The 16,793-nt window shown below is 47.1% G+C and overlaps 1 protein-coding gene across 5 annotated transcripts in view; it reads left to right on the top strand.

Annotated features, from left to right (window-relative positions):
- Positions 1–821: 821 nt before the first annotated feature.
- GRM5 (glutamate metabotropic receptor 5) overlaps positions 822–16,793 on the top strand; it is a 285,964-nt gene continuing 269,992 nt past the window's right edge. For 2 of the 5 annotated variants that reach the window (XM_083499274.1, XM_083499275.1), the window contains exon 1: positions 822–1,194. The gene's annotated coding sequence lies outside the window, so the exon portion shown is untranslated. Of the gene's footprint in view, positions 1,195–8,420; positions 8,943–16,793 lie in introns of those variants that run through there. The other 3 variants (XM_083499273.1, XM_083499271.1, XM_083499272.1) reach the window with 3 other exon arrangements.

Genomic DNA, 16,793 nt, shown 5'->3' on the forward strand with positions numbered 1-16,793 from the left:
AGAACGGGTTACTTCCGGGTTCTGGCACTCATGCATGCACAGAAACACTAAATTGTGCATGTGCAGAAGCGCGAATCACAACCCGCGCATGCGCAGACGCGGTGCTGTGGGTTGCAAACACTGTGGGTTGCGAACGTGCATGCCGCACGGATCATGTTCACAACCCGAGCGTCCACTGTACTTAGCTAGATGGACCAATGTTTTGACTGCATAAGGCAGTTCCTACAAGTGTTCCTGATGTTGGGAAAGATGGAGGGCACAAGGAGAAGGGGACGACAGAGCATGGGATTGTTGGACAGTGTTCTGGAAGCTACTAACATGAGTTTGACCAAACTGCGGGAGCCAGTGGAAAACAGGAGTGCCTGGCGTGCTCTGGTCCATGGGGTCACGAAGAGTCGGACACGACTAAACAACTAAACAACAACAACAAGTGTTCCTACAAATACTCTGCATGTGACAGTGACAATAGCTGTATATCCAGGGAAAGCGACCCCCGCCAGACCAGCTCTCTCTCTTCCCTCTCTGGCTCTTTTCCAACAAACCTTCCTCGAAAGAAGGATTAAATGTCTTCTCGACTGTCTCCGTCCCTTTATTGATCTGCGCTCAAATGCCTTGGCTAAATATATCCGCCTGCGCTCTCACATCTAGCGCTGAAGATGTAAGGCGAGGCGGCGTCTCCTTTCTATATGTGTCTTATATTTCTCACCTGCCTTTCCGCCCTGTCCAAGCAAGGAGGTGCGCAGCTGGGGCAAACCTGAGCGAGAGACGCCCCGGCCTGGCCGCGAGGGGGCGCAGCGTCACCCTCGTCCTGCGCTCCCAAGAATCATAAGCCGTCCTGAGGCAGATGCCAGAGACTGATGGCTCGCCGGTGGAAGCGGCCGCCTGGACTCCCAGCTGCGCGCCGCCACCATCGCCGGCCGGAGGAAACACGTGCGAGGCGCACACACGCGCTCGCTTAGCGGCTTCTGCAGTGGGGCGAGGCGGAGGCTGTTGCTGCCCGGCTCTGCTTGCCTCCCTGCTGCAGGAGACCGTGCGGGGTTGCAAAGATGTGAAGAGCAGGGAGGGTCTCTCTGCGCGTGGGGAACGCGACCGGGCTGCTAAGGGAGCGCAGATCGGACTTCTGGTGAGGCCAGAGGGATACCACTCCCCTCCCCTCCCCCACACGCCACGATCCGCCCTCCCACCTCCGGACAGGTAAGCTGCATCCACCGCCTCCCGCGTTTGCGATGGAGAGCGGGCTGCGCGCAAAGATGGGTGTCAAGAGGACAGGGGAGTGTGTGTGTGTGTGTGTGTGTGTGTGTGTGTGTGTGTGTGTAATACCAGGTGTCTAGTTCCCCCTCCGTCCGCCCCGCCCCGCCCCCCACCGCGGGGAGGGAGCCCCTCTACCTCTGCAAGTTTGAGAAAGTCACCTTGACCTGACAGCCGCCAGGGTCGTTCCTGGCAAGGTTGAGGACCCCCCTAAGGTGTCCAATCTTCGAGATCTCCCTTCTCGCTTTTAAATGAATGGGGCTACTGGCTTCTCTAGAAGGTGGGCTTGATGAGATGTGGGTCACCCCCTGTTCGCAGCAGGGAAGTGTGCCTTTGTGTATGTGTGCTGGGGGGGGGGAGGGAAATCTAATGTATATGTGTGTGTGTGAATAAACAATGCTAGGAATCGCCCCCGCCTTCTCTAAAGTATGTTAATTCTCTAAAATGGATGTGCTGCTTCTTCGCCTAATCCTCTCTCGCTGCAAATGCATCGCGGTGGTGCTGGTGAGTGGGGCGGGGGGGGGGGGAGCGGTGTAATGCGGGCAGAGCCCCAATTCCCAGTTAAATGCCAGATCAGCTGTTACTTAAAAGGAGGAGATTTTTTTTTTAATGTAATAGCTTGCTGCCAAAGAGAAATCCCCCCTTTCCGTTGTTGTTGTTTGTTGTTGGAGAAGCTTCCTGACAAAAGACGCCCCCTCCCCCTCCTCAACGCCGCTGCTTCGCAATCGTGCAGACGGACAAAGCGAGCGCACGTGCGAGTGTGCGGGCGCCAGGGTGCGCCACCCCCGGAGGGCAAAATTGCAGAGGATGACGCCCCCTGCAACCCTTGGCGATGGGAAGTGCCTCCACGCACAGACTTATCGCTGGGTTTTGCGGGGAGGGATCTAAACGACTGAGAGTTGTGCTATGAAAGGGCTCAGTCGCCCTAGAGAGACAAATCATCCGCTTAGGGAGGAGAAATGAAGAGGGCTTTTGCGGTTAGGAAAGTGATGGGGAAAGTATGAGATGGAATGACGGGTGGGAAGGCGGTATAAGGACCTGGCAGGCAAATCAGGGTGAATGCAGCACGGAATTTCTCCTATAACCATTGACAAACAAAAGAGTATAAATGATGCTCAGTGAGAACTAGATATAATCTAACCTCCGCTTAAGGTTTGTGCAAGTACATCAGAATTATTGCTCACTAAGCCCTTAGTCTCTCTCTCTCTCTCTCTCTCTCTCTCTCTCTCTCTCTCTCTCCATTCTTTACCATAAAATATATAAATTTAAGATGAAATTTATTCTATATATTTTTTCCTGCCCTTCTGATGGCTGACACAACCATGAAAAGCCAGAACTGCATTGGGGTGTCTCTAGATCCATTGGAATGCTGGGGTTAAGTTTGTCATGTCCTTTCATCTCAATGGGTCTGTGTTGAGGATGATGGGCACTGCAGGCAGCCCAATTAAAATTCAACACGCCACACTCACACAAAATATACAAGGCAACTTGTAGCAGCTGAAGTGTAGGCATGGGGTTAAAATTTACAGGTTAGCTGAAACAAAAGGCTTCCTGAACTGGATACCTTTTGTCATATGTCATAACACTGTAATTGAGAGATGGTGGGTCTCTTTGCCAGGAGAGCGGGTCTTGTAGCTGAGGCTCAATTGTGCACCTGAACTGGAAGGTGGACATCCATACTGTATATTCAAAGCTCTCTTATACTGCTTTAACAGTCATGGCTTCCCCCAAAGAATTCTGGGAACTGCAGCTTGTGAAGACCCTCCTAACACCTCCCAGCACCCTTTGCAAACTGTAAACACTTGCATAACTGCTTAAAGTGGTGTGTGATCACCTTAAATGTCTGCTGTGGGTGTGACCTTTTGAATCCCCCAATTCACCTTTACCAGGAATTCCCCAGAGACCCTCATGCAAAATGCATCTTCTCAAGCTCATCCCGCTTCAGGAGACCCTTCAGTGTGCATTGCAGGGCTGATAATAAGGCTGACCTGTCTTGCTGGGTTATTTTAAAGGGAGTGCAGAAAGTGTGGGCATGAAATGCTCAAAAATGCTGTCTGAAATGTTGATTTTTATTGCATATTTTAAATGCATAAAAAGAATGTAATGGTCCTGAAAAGGAAAGCCAGCCAGACTGGGATTTGTGCATGAAAATAGGAAGCAGAAGGGTGGCTTTTCATAACAGTCCTGAGATACTGCACATGAAATCCTGTGGCCATTGAAAGAATGCTAATGGGAGAGTTGGGACTTGATGGTAAAGCCCAGGCTTTGCCTACAAATGGCTGTTGCATCTCCTGGAAGGCTGTGCAGATTCCCATCCAAAACCCTGAAAAGGCACAGCTAGCTAGTGGCTAGTCAGCACTGAGTTAACTGGACCAATTGTCTGGCTTCCTGTCAGTCTCAAGCATTTACATTGCAAAGGGTTAAGTAGCTGAGGCATAGAGCACATCCTTCGATTGGCCACAGGTCCCAGCTTGATGGTTCAGTCCCTAACATCTCCTGGTAAGACTCAGAAAGACGGCCTGCTTGAAATCTTGGGCAGCTGATGTCAGCTAGTATAGACAATATTGTGCTCTATTAGCTTTATCAGCATAAAGGGCCAGTGGCAGAGAGGGGAGCCACAGGGACAGTTGCCCTGGGCGCAAAATTGTTAGGGATTGCAAAATTTCAACATCCAGTGCTGCCTCAATACAGCTGTGTGCTTCCATCGCTGGGCTCCATTGAAAACAGCTTCTCTGTGCAAATCAGGAAATGTCCTCTCTAGACAACAGAACGACTTCTTTTCTTATCTCTGCGGCTACATTTTCCTGGATGATGTGGATGCTGTAAGGCCGTTGAATGCGCATGCATACTCTGTCCATTTTCCTCCCACCCACCCCTCTCTGTGTGGCCCCGGGCGCTGGCAACCCACCCTAAGCCACTGATGTGGCCTGGAACTTGAACCTCATTGTTCAAGTCTATGCATATCTACTCCTATTAAATGAGACTTCCTTCCAGGTAAGTGTGAAAAGGATTTCAGTTGCCGTCTCTGAGCCTGGCTGCTGTCACCTGCTGCTTGCAAGCCCAATGTCCAGCATGCTCCTTCAAAGTTTCAAGCAGAGGTTTTATCCCAGCCATGCTCTCAATTCCCATCAGCCCATGCTTAACAGTCATGGGTGATGGGAGCTGCAACTCGGTGTCATCTGGAGGGCTACAGGTTTCCTGGCCTTCTCTTGGAGAACATTTGAGCAGGAGGTACTACTAGGAATGGAGATTAAGATCTTCTACATGGGAAAGCTTGTGTTTTGCTGCTATTCCATGGGCTCTCCATTACACCATTGCTCTGCCTTGTTTGACACTGTTAAGTGTTGCTCTTACAATCTATTTATACAGTACTTGCTATCTGCTTCCCCACTGAACGGTTCTACTCCAGAGGCACTGCTCTATCCCCTGTTAAATGGAAAGAACTGTGGCCCTTCTCTATTTAGAGGCTGGGCACTCCCATAAAATAATGGCCCCAAGACAGAACTTTCCAAACTGTTAGTGTGTCACACGAATGCTCCCCGTGCCCCTCCCGGGGCTGGAAAGGGAATAGTTTAACCTCTGGTTTGCTTGTAAAACTGAATTACTGTGCCGTGAAATGTCTAAAAAGTGTGTCACCAACATGAAAAGTTTGGAAAGCTCTGCCCTAAAAGGTTACCATGAATATCTTGTTCATCAGCATCTGATCACTAGACCTGAGCATAATCAATGGAAATATGGTGTCCAGATCAAGGGAAGTCATAGTGCCACTCTATTCTGCCTTGGTCAGGCCACACTCGGAGCACTGTGTCCAGTTCAGACAACACAATCTAAGAAGGGTACTGACAAGCTGGAAAGTGTGCAGAGGAGGGCAACCAAGATGATCAGGGGTCTGGAAACCAAGCCTTGTGAGGAAAGGTTGAAGGAGCTGGGGATGTTTAGCCTGTAAAGAGGAGACTGAGAGGAGCTACATATGCAGCATCTCAAGGGCTTTCACATGGAAGATGGAGCAAGCTCGTTTTCCCCTGCTCTGGAGACCCAAACCAATGGTTTCTAGGCACTAGAAAGGACATTCCGACTAAACATCAGGAAATACTTTCTGACAGCAAGAGCTGTTTGACAAGTCTCCCTTGTGGGGTTGTGGACTCTCCTTCCTTGGAGGTTTTCAAGCAGAGGTTGGATGGCCATCTGGCATGGATGCTTTGGTTGAGATTTATGCATGGCAAGGGGTTGGACTTGCCCCTTGGGATCCCTTCCAACTTTGTAGTTCTGTGATTCCGTGATTCCATCTACAGATGCTGTGACCCCAAAGATACAGGACTTGTAAAAGGCTAAGTGGAAATTGACCTCCCATTTCAGGCAGCATCAGTTGGTTAGCCAGGAAGGAGAGAGATCTGAATATCTGTGCTGATTTTATATATTTTGTAGTCTATTCGCTGTAAAGAAAGGGTCTCTTAGCTAAGAGGATCTGAAGACCCCCACACTTAACACTGGGTCAAGATCACAGAGAACATCATCATTATTGCCTATATGCCGGAGGAGACAAGTTATTTGGTAAACCCACTTAGGGAGTGCTCTCCCTGCTGCCTTCACACATTTGGTAGGCGCCACTAAAAAAATTGAAAAAGAAATGGGCTTTAATGCTTACAAATCACCTCTGTTTTCTGAGGAAGTGGCATACATGAAACAAATGTTGGGGAATTCTAAATACCAGTTGTTGGAAACCACAGGAAGGGAGACTAGGACCACTGGCCTGATCCAGCAGGCTGTTCTTGTGTTCTTATGTTCTGTTTCAAAAAGTGGGTGGAAGCAACTGGGAAAGGGCATGTGAATTTCAGTGGTGGTGGTGTGGGTGGCTTAGCTATCAAGATTTTTTTTGTGTGTGTGTGTGTGAGAGAGAGGGGGGGAGGGAGAGAGAGAGAGAGCGCACACTCCCGGAGTGGCAGGGCTCAAAGGTTTTTCTACCTCAAGGAGTCAAGGGCTGAATCCCTTCCGTATTGTCAGTACCCTTTCAGCTTTTTCAGACCCAGCCGACATTGTTTTAATTGTGGTTCTTCTCTGCCTTTGTCTGCATCTGCGTTAATATGGATATTTTATTATGGTTTTATTGTCCAGCTCATTATAGACAGCTGCACTGGGTGCCTTTTCAGATGGAAACATGTGATATAAACGGTTCCAGTGAATTAAAAAATAAACACAGTGTTAATTTTTTACAACTGTTCATAGGAATATAGGAAGCTTTCGGGTGCCAAGTTAGACCACTGATGCATCTAGGTCAGTACTGTTGGCATTGACTGACAGTGGCTCCCCAGAGTTCCAGTCTTCACCAGCCCTTCCCAGAACTCCCCCCCCCCATGCAAAACAGGTAGTTACCACTAAGCCAGGAGCTCCCCCCCCCTCAGAATGTGCTCCTGATATGTGCGCCTACTCTCTTCTAGTGACCTGAATGCCGTGGGATGATTTTGGGGAGATTAGTAAGTGGAACGTGTCATCATTTAGCAAGGGATTGGACACTAACTGGTTTCTTTTTGGCTCCCTTCCAACAAACTGTATGATCTTACTTATCCTCAGTTACCCTGGAGGTAAGCAAGGTTTTCTAAGGATGGGTTGGGAATGAGATGAAGGAGAGAAGAGGATATTTTATGCTGCTTTCCCCCAAATCGTTAACACTAAACAGAATCACTCTGACCCGTCTGTCCACTATAGAGTCAAAATTACAGCTGTTGGGTTGTTGTCAGCCTGCATTTGTTTCGAAAAGCCTGGTATTCGTGGGTACTGAGTGTGCTGTGGAAAGCAATCTGCCAAAAAGCTAAAGGCTGGTGTGGTGTAGCAAGTGTGGTTTGCCAAGTCCCAAGTTCAGATCTCGCCACTGCATCAGCTCAGCAGACAGAGACATAAAGCAGCCCCCATTGCTTAGCCCCCAGATGCAGCAGGAAGAAGAGGACAACAACATCTCACCTTGTTGAATTGTTGTATGGCGCACAGAGATAATGGGCTCGTTCATACTGTTGCTTAACATGGACAGCAAGCTTCAGGAGCCTTCATTGTCCACATGATATTCTCCTCTATCACTGCCTTTCCCCTCCCACAATCTGGATTTAACCAACAGTATGGATGTTTCCCATGTCTCTGAAACATGCTCATCAAGATTAACATTATTATTGTTACATATTTAAAGATTAACAAAAGTTGGGAGAAATCTGTCACAGTACAGTGAGTTGGGCCCTGTTTTGTTAGGAAAATTGGGCCAGACGATCTGTCCACCTGTCCTAATATTGTGTGTCCACCCATCTGGATATGGTCCACCTTGATTGACAGCTGCTGTTCAGGATTCTAGGCAGACGTCTTTCTCATCACCTGCCAGCCAGTCCTTCCAGTTGTAGATGTCAGGGTTTGGACCTGGCACTTTCTGTCTGCAACACTTGCACTTCCCCCCTGAGATGTATTTCTCCCAGCCTTGCTTATAGAAAGTCTCTCTGCATGTACAAAGAGTCTTCTTTGTACATACCACCTATGGTAACCTGATGACCTGAGCTTCACATCAGGCCATTGCTCCCCATCTAATCTAGAGAGAAAAAGAACCTTTGTTTCCATTTCAAAGTACTGAGAATTAAGGCTGCTTTAGTGACCTGGCCAGACTTTAATGTAGTGAAACCAGCCAATGCCTGGATTGAGCAGTAGCTGAGTGGCAGGGACATATGCTTTTCATGCAGAAGGTCCCAGGTTCAATCCCTGTCATCTCCAGGTATGGATGGGAGAGACCTTTTGTCTGCAACCCCTGAGAGCAGCCACCAGGTCATAGAACCATAGAACTGCAGAGCTGGAAGGGATCATCTAATCCAACTTCCTGCGATGCAGGAATCTCAGCTAAATCATACATGACAGATGGCCACCCTGATGGAGATAAGACGCATCTCATCTCAGTTCTAAGGAAGGACCTTCCGAGGGAGTCCATTCCACTGTGGAACACTCTTACCGTCAGAAAGTTCTTCCTGAGCTAGATGGGCCAAGGATTTAACTTGGTCTGACCCATTTGGCTTTCTCTGGGGCTCCTTCAGTCCAGGACGACTGCCCTTAGGAGGGCCACTCACCGCTGATCGCCCCCTGCCTTTATCTCCTGTTAAGGAACAGGACGATTCCGGGACTCGACCAAGTGGCGAGAGCCGCGTGTTGCGTGCTGGAGAGGAGGGGCGGAAGCGGAGAGAGGCGCCAGGAGAAGGCGAAGGAGGAGAAGGCAAGCGCGCTTTGCTGGGCTTTCGGAGCCTCGACTCTCCGCGCGCGCCGGGCAAGAACCTAGCGAAGGTGGCCGAGCGCCGCTCCTCCTTTCTCTCTCCATCACCTGGCGAGCAGGAGGCGGCGACGGGCGAAGGGAAGGTCTGGCGTTGGTATCGGCCAGGGATCCGAGATCTGATTCCCTAGGCAGGGAAGCGGCGAGGGGAGGAGGCGGATCTCCTCCTCTCCTCCTTTCCAGCCGTTTGTCTCTTTGCCACCAGAGAGAAAAAAAGAAAGGCCAGTTGCTCTTGCCAGGGAGGGGAGGCAAGACCTCCCGAAGCTCCAGGGCATCGCTTCTCCCTCTGCCTGGCAGTGAAGGAATTCTGCATCCCGGCTGAAGCATCGTCTCTGCTCTCTCTCTCCTGAGCCATCCTTGTCTGGACCTGACACTTCACGCCAGGCTGTGTCTGGGATTCTGGAACCCGGTAAGGTAATAGAGATGGGAGACGGTGTGTGTGTGTGTGTTTTGGGAGGAGAGGTGGTTCTGCCTAAAGCATCCTAAAGGTGAGCCTGAACGGGTCGCAGCAGGGATGCAACCTGTATATATGTGTTTATTGCGGGAGATGGGGAGGGGGAAATGCCCATCTTGCATGCTCGCCTTCGTTGAGGCTGCAATGCCAGGTAGGAAATGCAAGCTCATCTAAGGGGCAAATCCAGTTAATTCGAAGTTGCTACTGGGACTCAGAAGGTGGCTTGGCATCCCGTCCTGGTTTGCATTGGAAACGACAAGGGGTGCATGGGGGGGGGGGGATGTCCGGGTTATGATTTTTTTTTTTTAAGCAGTAGCGGATGCTGCTGCTGAAATGAGCCTGAGAGAAAGGGATGGCGGTGTGGAAGGGGGTCTCTCCCCACAGACACACTCCCCCCTCGGTGCCCTCTGCCACGGACCTCTTCCCGTGACCTTGGGGAGCAAAGCGCTGGTTAGCGTTTCGCGCTTCAGATTTCTTTCTGTGTGACGGGGGTTGCGGGTCTGGTGTTTGCTATTCTCCCTTACTTTGCGCGGCTGTCAGAAGGCTCTCGGAACGCCGAGCCAACGCAAATCAGCCTCGATGGTGCGGTTTAGATGAGAAAGGCAGAAATGATATAGGTTCTATAACAAATCTGCACAATGACAAAAAAAAGCAAAAGGGAGCCTCCGCTTCGTTAGCAACTCTCCCCCTACCTCCCTCCCCCCCCCCCACTTTGGCATATAGGGGTTGTCATGGATGCCTTAACCCCCCACTCCTTGATTATTTAAATGCCAGCCTCTGTTCCTTTTCGTTCATCGCCTATCAAGCGAGGAGCTGGCCTCGGTCGCGGGCTGAGCCATTGTCGAATGTTCAGTACCACGGACAGCTCCGACAAGCGGCTGGGCGAAAAAAACGGGAGCGAGGGGGGAAAGGGAGATATGAGTAGCGTGCGCCTGGATAAGTAAAGACGGCATTTAAATTTAGCCCGTGGGCTTCAGAAGATTAGCCGCATCTTTCTGGGGAAATCGACTGAACCTGTGGCATGTCTTTCTCCTGGGCTGCGAGGACATAAAGGGATGCATTGTAGTGGCTCACCCCAGTGACCCCTGGGTTCCAGGTCTTCAGATGCCAGCAGGTTTCAGTAGGCTACTCAAGATCCCTTTGGAATGGGTTTTGTCGGTCCTTGTGGTCTTTAATGTCTCTGTTGTTGCGTTCATCTGCTCAAGCCTTTGCACTCCATGATAATTACTTCAGAACCAACACACACACACACACACACACAACTGCACACACACACACACACACACACACACACTGCCCACAGATCTTCAACACTATCCTTACAGTTGCATTGGGGATATTTTGAAAAATTACCGGCTTTGTGAGCATGGCAGGGCAGTTTAAGGCAATTAAGGGGCAAGTGATCTTTGTTAACTGCTGGTGATCATACTCTTTGTGGCATGCAGAATATGGTAGCCAACAAATGCTACCTGCTGCCACATTCCACAATTGGACTGCACATATGAGAGCAGAGCAGGTTTAATTTTCAAACTCAAGCATGGTGTTTTTTTCCAGATTAGGTAACATGGATCTTTCAGACCCACCACCTCTAAAAGTACCCTTCTGGATTCTTCTACGCTGGATTTTTAAACTTCTAGGTTAGGAATCACTAATCTATTTTAGTTGGTGCATAACTTTGCACTGTGTGTTCAGTGAAGGTAATAATCTACAGCATCATGGGGGGGGCAGTTACTATTATTTCCAATTTTATTGATGAAAAACATCAGGCTCAGCAAAATTGTCTTGCTCAGAAATGCTCAGCTGAAATGCACTCACATTAGATTGTACATGTCAACTGCTGTGCCAGGATTACTTCTGCATTTATCCCCAGGTTGCTGTAAATGTATTTCCAAGGAGTAACTTGCTGGATGTAACCTACCGATAGATAACTACAGTCAAAGTAACAGCATGAGGAAGGGCATAGCACCCATTGCTTTGTTAGTTATTAATGTATATACCGATTGCGTGCCAAAATGGCTTCTAAGTGGTTTACAAGTGTGAAATCAATTATGAAAAACCCACGCATTAAATTAAAACATACAATAAAACAGTTCCATCAAAATATGAAAAACACACCCATTATTAAAATATATAATAATCCAAGCCCACCAAGAAGCATAACGATTCAAACAGCTGAAAGATTAATTCAGATCATTAGTTCAGGAAATTCACACTCAGGGTTTGTCTAATTCAAGTTTGGGCAAACAGGTGCGTCTCCAAAAGCCGACAGAATTCCAATACCGAGGGGGCTGCTTGTATTTTGGTATGGAGAGCATTCCACAACATGGGTGCTTCCAGTGAAAAAGCCTGCCTCTGTGTTACCAAGAGCTGATACTCATCAGGCTGCGGCAAAACTAACTAGGTTCCATTTGCTGATTTTAATGCCCTTATTGGACAGTGGAGGGAAAGATGGCTTTTCAGGTAACCTGGTGCAGAGTTCTTTGGGGCTTTATATGGAAGTCACATGACTTACTTGCATAGGAGGTCCTGTGGCTAATAGGCAGTTCGTGCCAGAGCCCCAAACACTGGTGTGCCCAATAAGGAGCATCTGTACTGCAGTGGAGCCTTTAAACCATCTTAGAATGGGGAAAACAAAACAACATTAGGTTAAATCTTGCAGAAACGTAACTGATCCACTGAACAAGGAACACAACAGAAGGCTGCATGTCCACTGTTGGGGACTACCGCCCTGCACCAAAGTAATGAGCAATAATCACTCAAGAGGGAGGTACAGTTTGTTGTGAGTTTAGTTTCATTGGCCACCCAACAGGTTATCAATGCTGTCTGATTACTTGGCATCTGGCAGTTAGTAATAAATGCACCCCGTTCCATTTGGAACTGCCAGTGTGGGCTTTCCATTTTGCAGAGACCTCTTTCTATACATGGGCTATTGTGTTCCAAAGGCCTCTGGGGAGAAAAGCCGATCTGAGACTTACACACTTGCTGCTGGAATTCTGTCTTGGCTCTCACAATAATGACAGTGGCACGGCCGGCTCTCTTTATAACCGAATCAACCTTATGAGCTACTTGATGCTATCTGGGAGGTGGCAGCGGTAGAAATCCCTTAGCAAAGTAAATAAGGCAAAGCTGCCTGGTGACACAGTTATTATTGGCACAGATGTATGAGCCTCCCAAGTATTTAAGCAGAACGTACGTAATTCTAAAGAAGTGAAGCATTGTTGGGAGGTTGATGTGGGTAGGCAGTAGGCGTCTTGCTGGTTTAATTCCCATTTGTTTTGGTCGACTCGAGCATCTTTTGGTCTCTTGAGCAGGTGTTTCATCTTCTTGCTGTCTTACTGTTTTAAGTGCATCTTTTCATGCTCACTTACTTCCTTGTTCTGTTAGAATTTAGAAGAGTCCATTTGCTTTTGAAAAGAGAGTGCCAGAGAATTATGGGTGGTGGTATATATATATATATATATATATATATATATATATATATATATATCTAGTATCTGTTTATTTACAAATGTACATGCTGAGTTGATGTAGGCAGCCTGGCAGTGTCAGTCTTCAAAACAGCATTAGTCTTACCAACTCTCAAGGAAACAGCCTTTATTAGTAGCCTTCCCCTTCCAAAGCCAATCCTTCCCAGCCATCTCAATAACTCTCCAATGCGTATCTCCTTCACTAACTATGTTCCAGCCACCATAATTATTTGCCTTCAGCATCCACACAGTTAGGTGGAAGGGTGTTTTATAACTAGAAGACACCAGCTGTAAATGCTGATTTAAGAGAACATCATCTAGACATTGGTGTCCATTAAATTGTAGAGTTGGAAGGGACCCCAAGGGTCATCAAGTCGAACCATCTACATTGCAGAAATCGATGAAGAAGCATCTTGGTTCATAAAACCTAGGGGAAAGGTGATCTCACCTGACTCCATTCCCATTACAACATTTTTGTTTTTACAACAAAAGTGCTGACACCCAAAATATCCAACATATTCGTTTTCCTAGTTGGCTTGACGTGACACTTCCCATATCTGTGCTTCTTCCGCGATCATGTTGCCTTGAGATATTGCAGATTGTTGGGTAAGCATTTCTGGACTGGAATGGGAAAGTCTAGCTGTTATATTAGCCCTATAATAATGTTTAACTAGGAGCAATAATGATCTGTCTCAAACCTTTATAGAGGTCTCAGCAGGCAGTTTTATACTAAGGTGTTTGTCAACTCTGGCTACAAAAATATGTGAGAATGGAGATAAGGCAAAAATATAAAGATAGCAGAGCCTGGGAATGAATGTGGACAGTGGAATACAAGCATAGTTAGTAGCATGAGTTAACCACCTGCATCTGAACATTTACGGCCCTCAATAAGTATTCTGATGGTCCCCTTGCTGGTTTTATTTTCCTTTCTCAATTTATCAGTGTAACAACACAGTAGTGTATGATACATCTCCCATTCCCTTTTCAGTACTGTCATATGGCTGGTCTTTAAAAGGTCTAATCTAAAGCCCATTAAAGTGTGAGTTCAGTGCTGAGCAGCTGTGGAGTTTTAGAGCTGCAGCATTTGCGACTCATCAAAGACCAGATCAGGCTGGCAAAAGCCTTAAACGGCATCTCTGGGTCAACTCAAAGGTGGTGGTGGTGGGGAATCCTATCTGATTTACAGTTTAAGGTTTAACATGCCTTTACTTTTGTTGTGCGAGGTAGGGTCTGTGTGGGGATGAGGCAGGCCTGACTATGAAGCAACTTGAAGCAATTGCTTTAGGACGTGGATAAGGGAAAGATAGGTGGATGGGATTTGGCCATCCATTTTGGGTGCAAAAAGTATCTACAGCCAGCAGAAGACATTACATTTATATCTATTTGTCTTTTGGGTCTAGGGATCTTCTTTCCATCTACCTATCCTATACTGTGGCTTGGAGAAACACAAGGGAAATGGTAATTAATACTGCAGGGCAAGGCAAATCAGGACCCTGGCCAGCTCCCCGTGGGCCCTGTTAGCTGAGCTTTGGAAGATGTTGTCTCAGCAATGGCTTAGTCTTGGGGTGACTGGTGCATTATCTCGATCAGAGTCCTCCTCTGGCCAACACCGGTAACCTGAGCCTGGGTGTACATTCCTAACCAGCTCTCTAGGCCTTAATAGGTACTTGTTAATGGTTTAGCCCTATGTGTAGGTTGCTCCTGCTCACCATTACCTCTTGTAAAAGACATAGAAAGCAAAAAACTTAAATATACCGCCACATTTTCTATTCATTTGCCTCCCCATTTATTTTCCATTGTCCCAAGACAGGATGCTCTTAGCGTGCATGTGAGCTGGGCTCTCAGTAGCTGCTCTACTTTTAGGTTAATCAGAGCTCTGGTATGAGTGTATTTTAGAAACAAGGCAAGAAGGGTGATAAAATATTTTTTACATCAGTTTAATAATAATGTCCCATTAACCATCCATAACATCTAGAGATAGAGGAGGAAAGACATTAAAATGAATTAGTTTCACAGGATTTCTGTAATTCTGAATGTAAGGGAAAATATAGGAATAGCAGTCCTGGGTTGGCACATCCTTCACAAGCCTTCTCAGTTCACCATTTATGGAACATCCTCTCTGGTGAGGTGTGTCTGCCCCCTTCTTTATTAACATTCCTTTTTACCCAGTCATCTTATGGCTGTAACCTTGAAATTATTAACTGTGTGAGCATGTGATTGTTTGTAAATGTTTTTAAATATGTTGGTATTTTATTTTTAATTGTATTGTGTTAGCAGTGGCATGTTTGCTCTCCTTTGGGTGGAAGGGTGGGATATAAATTTAATAAAACTATCTTCTTCATCAATGTATTAGACATCTGTACAGCTGTGACTGTGCTGCACAGCTCAGGATATCAGCATCACAGCACAACTTCCCAGTTACTTTGGCTTGTCACGTTCTGACATGCTAGGCTCCTGTGCTGTTTGAAAGGCTCAAAGTTCACAGTTTTGCAGTTGTTTACACTCAAGCATCAAGAACCAGTACTCAAAAATGGGGAACCCCCCCCCCAAAAAAATTTAGGTTTTTACAAAAAGAAAAACCAGCCTGAGCCAGAGTGGTTATAAATGCCCTCTTATGACTTACCACTTTATTCTGACCTTAAAGAACTGTTCTCTCGACTCTGTCTTTTCCTTCCACTTCCTGGCTGCGTTTATGTTTGTGAGCCTGATGAAGATTCTGGCCTCTCTTTGTTTAAATTAATGTGAGCTGTTTGGGGAGACAATAATTAGACTGATAGATGGATTAAAACAATAGTCACAGTATCACAGAATTGTAGAGTTGGAAACGACCACAAGGACAATCCAGTCCAACCGTCTGCAATGGAGGAATCCTTTTACCCAACGTGAGACTTGAACCCACAGCCCGGAAGGAGATGGGTGGAGATGTTGCTTAGCAACCAGGCAGAGTAGCATGATGATATTCACGTGCTTCGATCGGTTGCGCAGTTCTGATGAAGTTTTCCTCAGTATGGTTGCTTGATCTATGGTTTTAAGCTCAGTAATAAGTTGCAACAGACTGGAAAGAGAAGTTGCTGAATTGCAACTTATTACCAAACTTAAAACCATGGAGAGACCTGGTCTGAATAGAGACAATGGATTCTTATCTCATTATACATGATAAAGCTATTTTTAGCCATCTCACCCCTTGCTTTTTCATGTAAGACCAATTGCAGTTGTTAACAGTCATCAACAGGTTTACCACACCTATCAGCCAATCACCCATTCCCACCACCCTTCTGAGTAATACCCCTCCCCACCCTCTCACTATTTACATTGGTAACTTGGGTTACATACGCTTCAGATTACAGACGTTTCAGGTTACAGACTCCGCTAACCCAGAAACAGTACTTCGGGTTAAGAACTTTGCTTCAGGATGAGAACAGAAATGGTGCTCCGGTGGCGTGGAGGCAGCAGGAGGCCCCATTAGCTAAAGTGGTGCTTCAGGTTAAGAACAGTTTCAGGTTAAGAACAGACCTCCGGAACGAATTAAGTTCTTAACCCGAGGTACCAGTGTATAAGGGTCTGGTGACTTCTGCTTCAGTGTATCTGAAGAAGTGTGCATGCACACGAAAGCTCATACAAATAACAAATTTAGTCTGTCTCTAAGGTGCTACTGGAAGGAATTTTTTTAAATTTTGTTTTGATTACGGCAGACCAACATGGCTAACTACCTGTAGGGATATTAGTTGTTAGCTTTGGGAGATGTGTATCAGTGTGGTTGCCCATTGATGTTCTATGTTGGACTGTGGGCTTCTGTGGAGCTGTATGCTGGAACACCAATCCCCCAAAACACTCACCTACGTTGGATTCAATGTTACTTGCCATTTCATGCAACTTGCCACAGAGTGACGCTGCAAGGCAGGGGTTGAGGACTTCAAGCCTGGGGGCCAAATTTGGCCCTCAAAGTGCCTTTGCCTGGCCCTCTCGACTCTCCCCCCAGGCACAGCCCCTTTCTCAAAGTCACCCCTTTCTCAAAGTCAGCCCCCCCCCAAATTGCTTGAACTCAGTTCCGGCATCTTTCAGGTGGGCGCCATTGCCATTATAAGGGAACAAGACAAGGGTTCATGGTGAGTTAGAATAAAAGAATTATGGAGCTGGAAGGGAACCTGAGGGTCATCTAATCCAACCCCCTGCAATGCAGGGCTATGCAGCTGTCCCTTATGGGGATCAAACCTGCAATCACAAACCTGACATGAGCCAACAGTGTGACGCAGCAGCTAAAAAAGCCAATGCAATTCTGGGCTGCATCAATAGGAGTATAGCATCTAGATTAAGGGAAGTAATAGTGCCACTGTATTCT

This window comes from Podarcis liolepis (assembly GCF_965112155.1).
Source record: "Podarcis liolepis genome assembly, chromosome: 4".
Taxonomy (NCBI): Eukaryota; Metazoa; Chordata; class Lepidosauria; order Squamata; family Lacertidae; genus Podarcis; species Podarcis liolepis.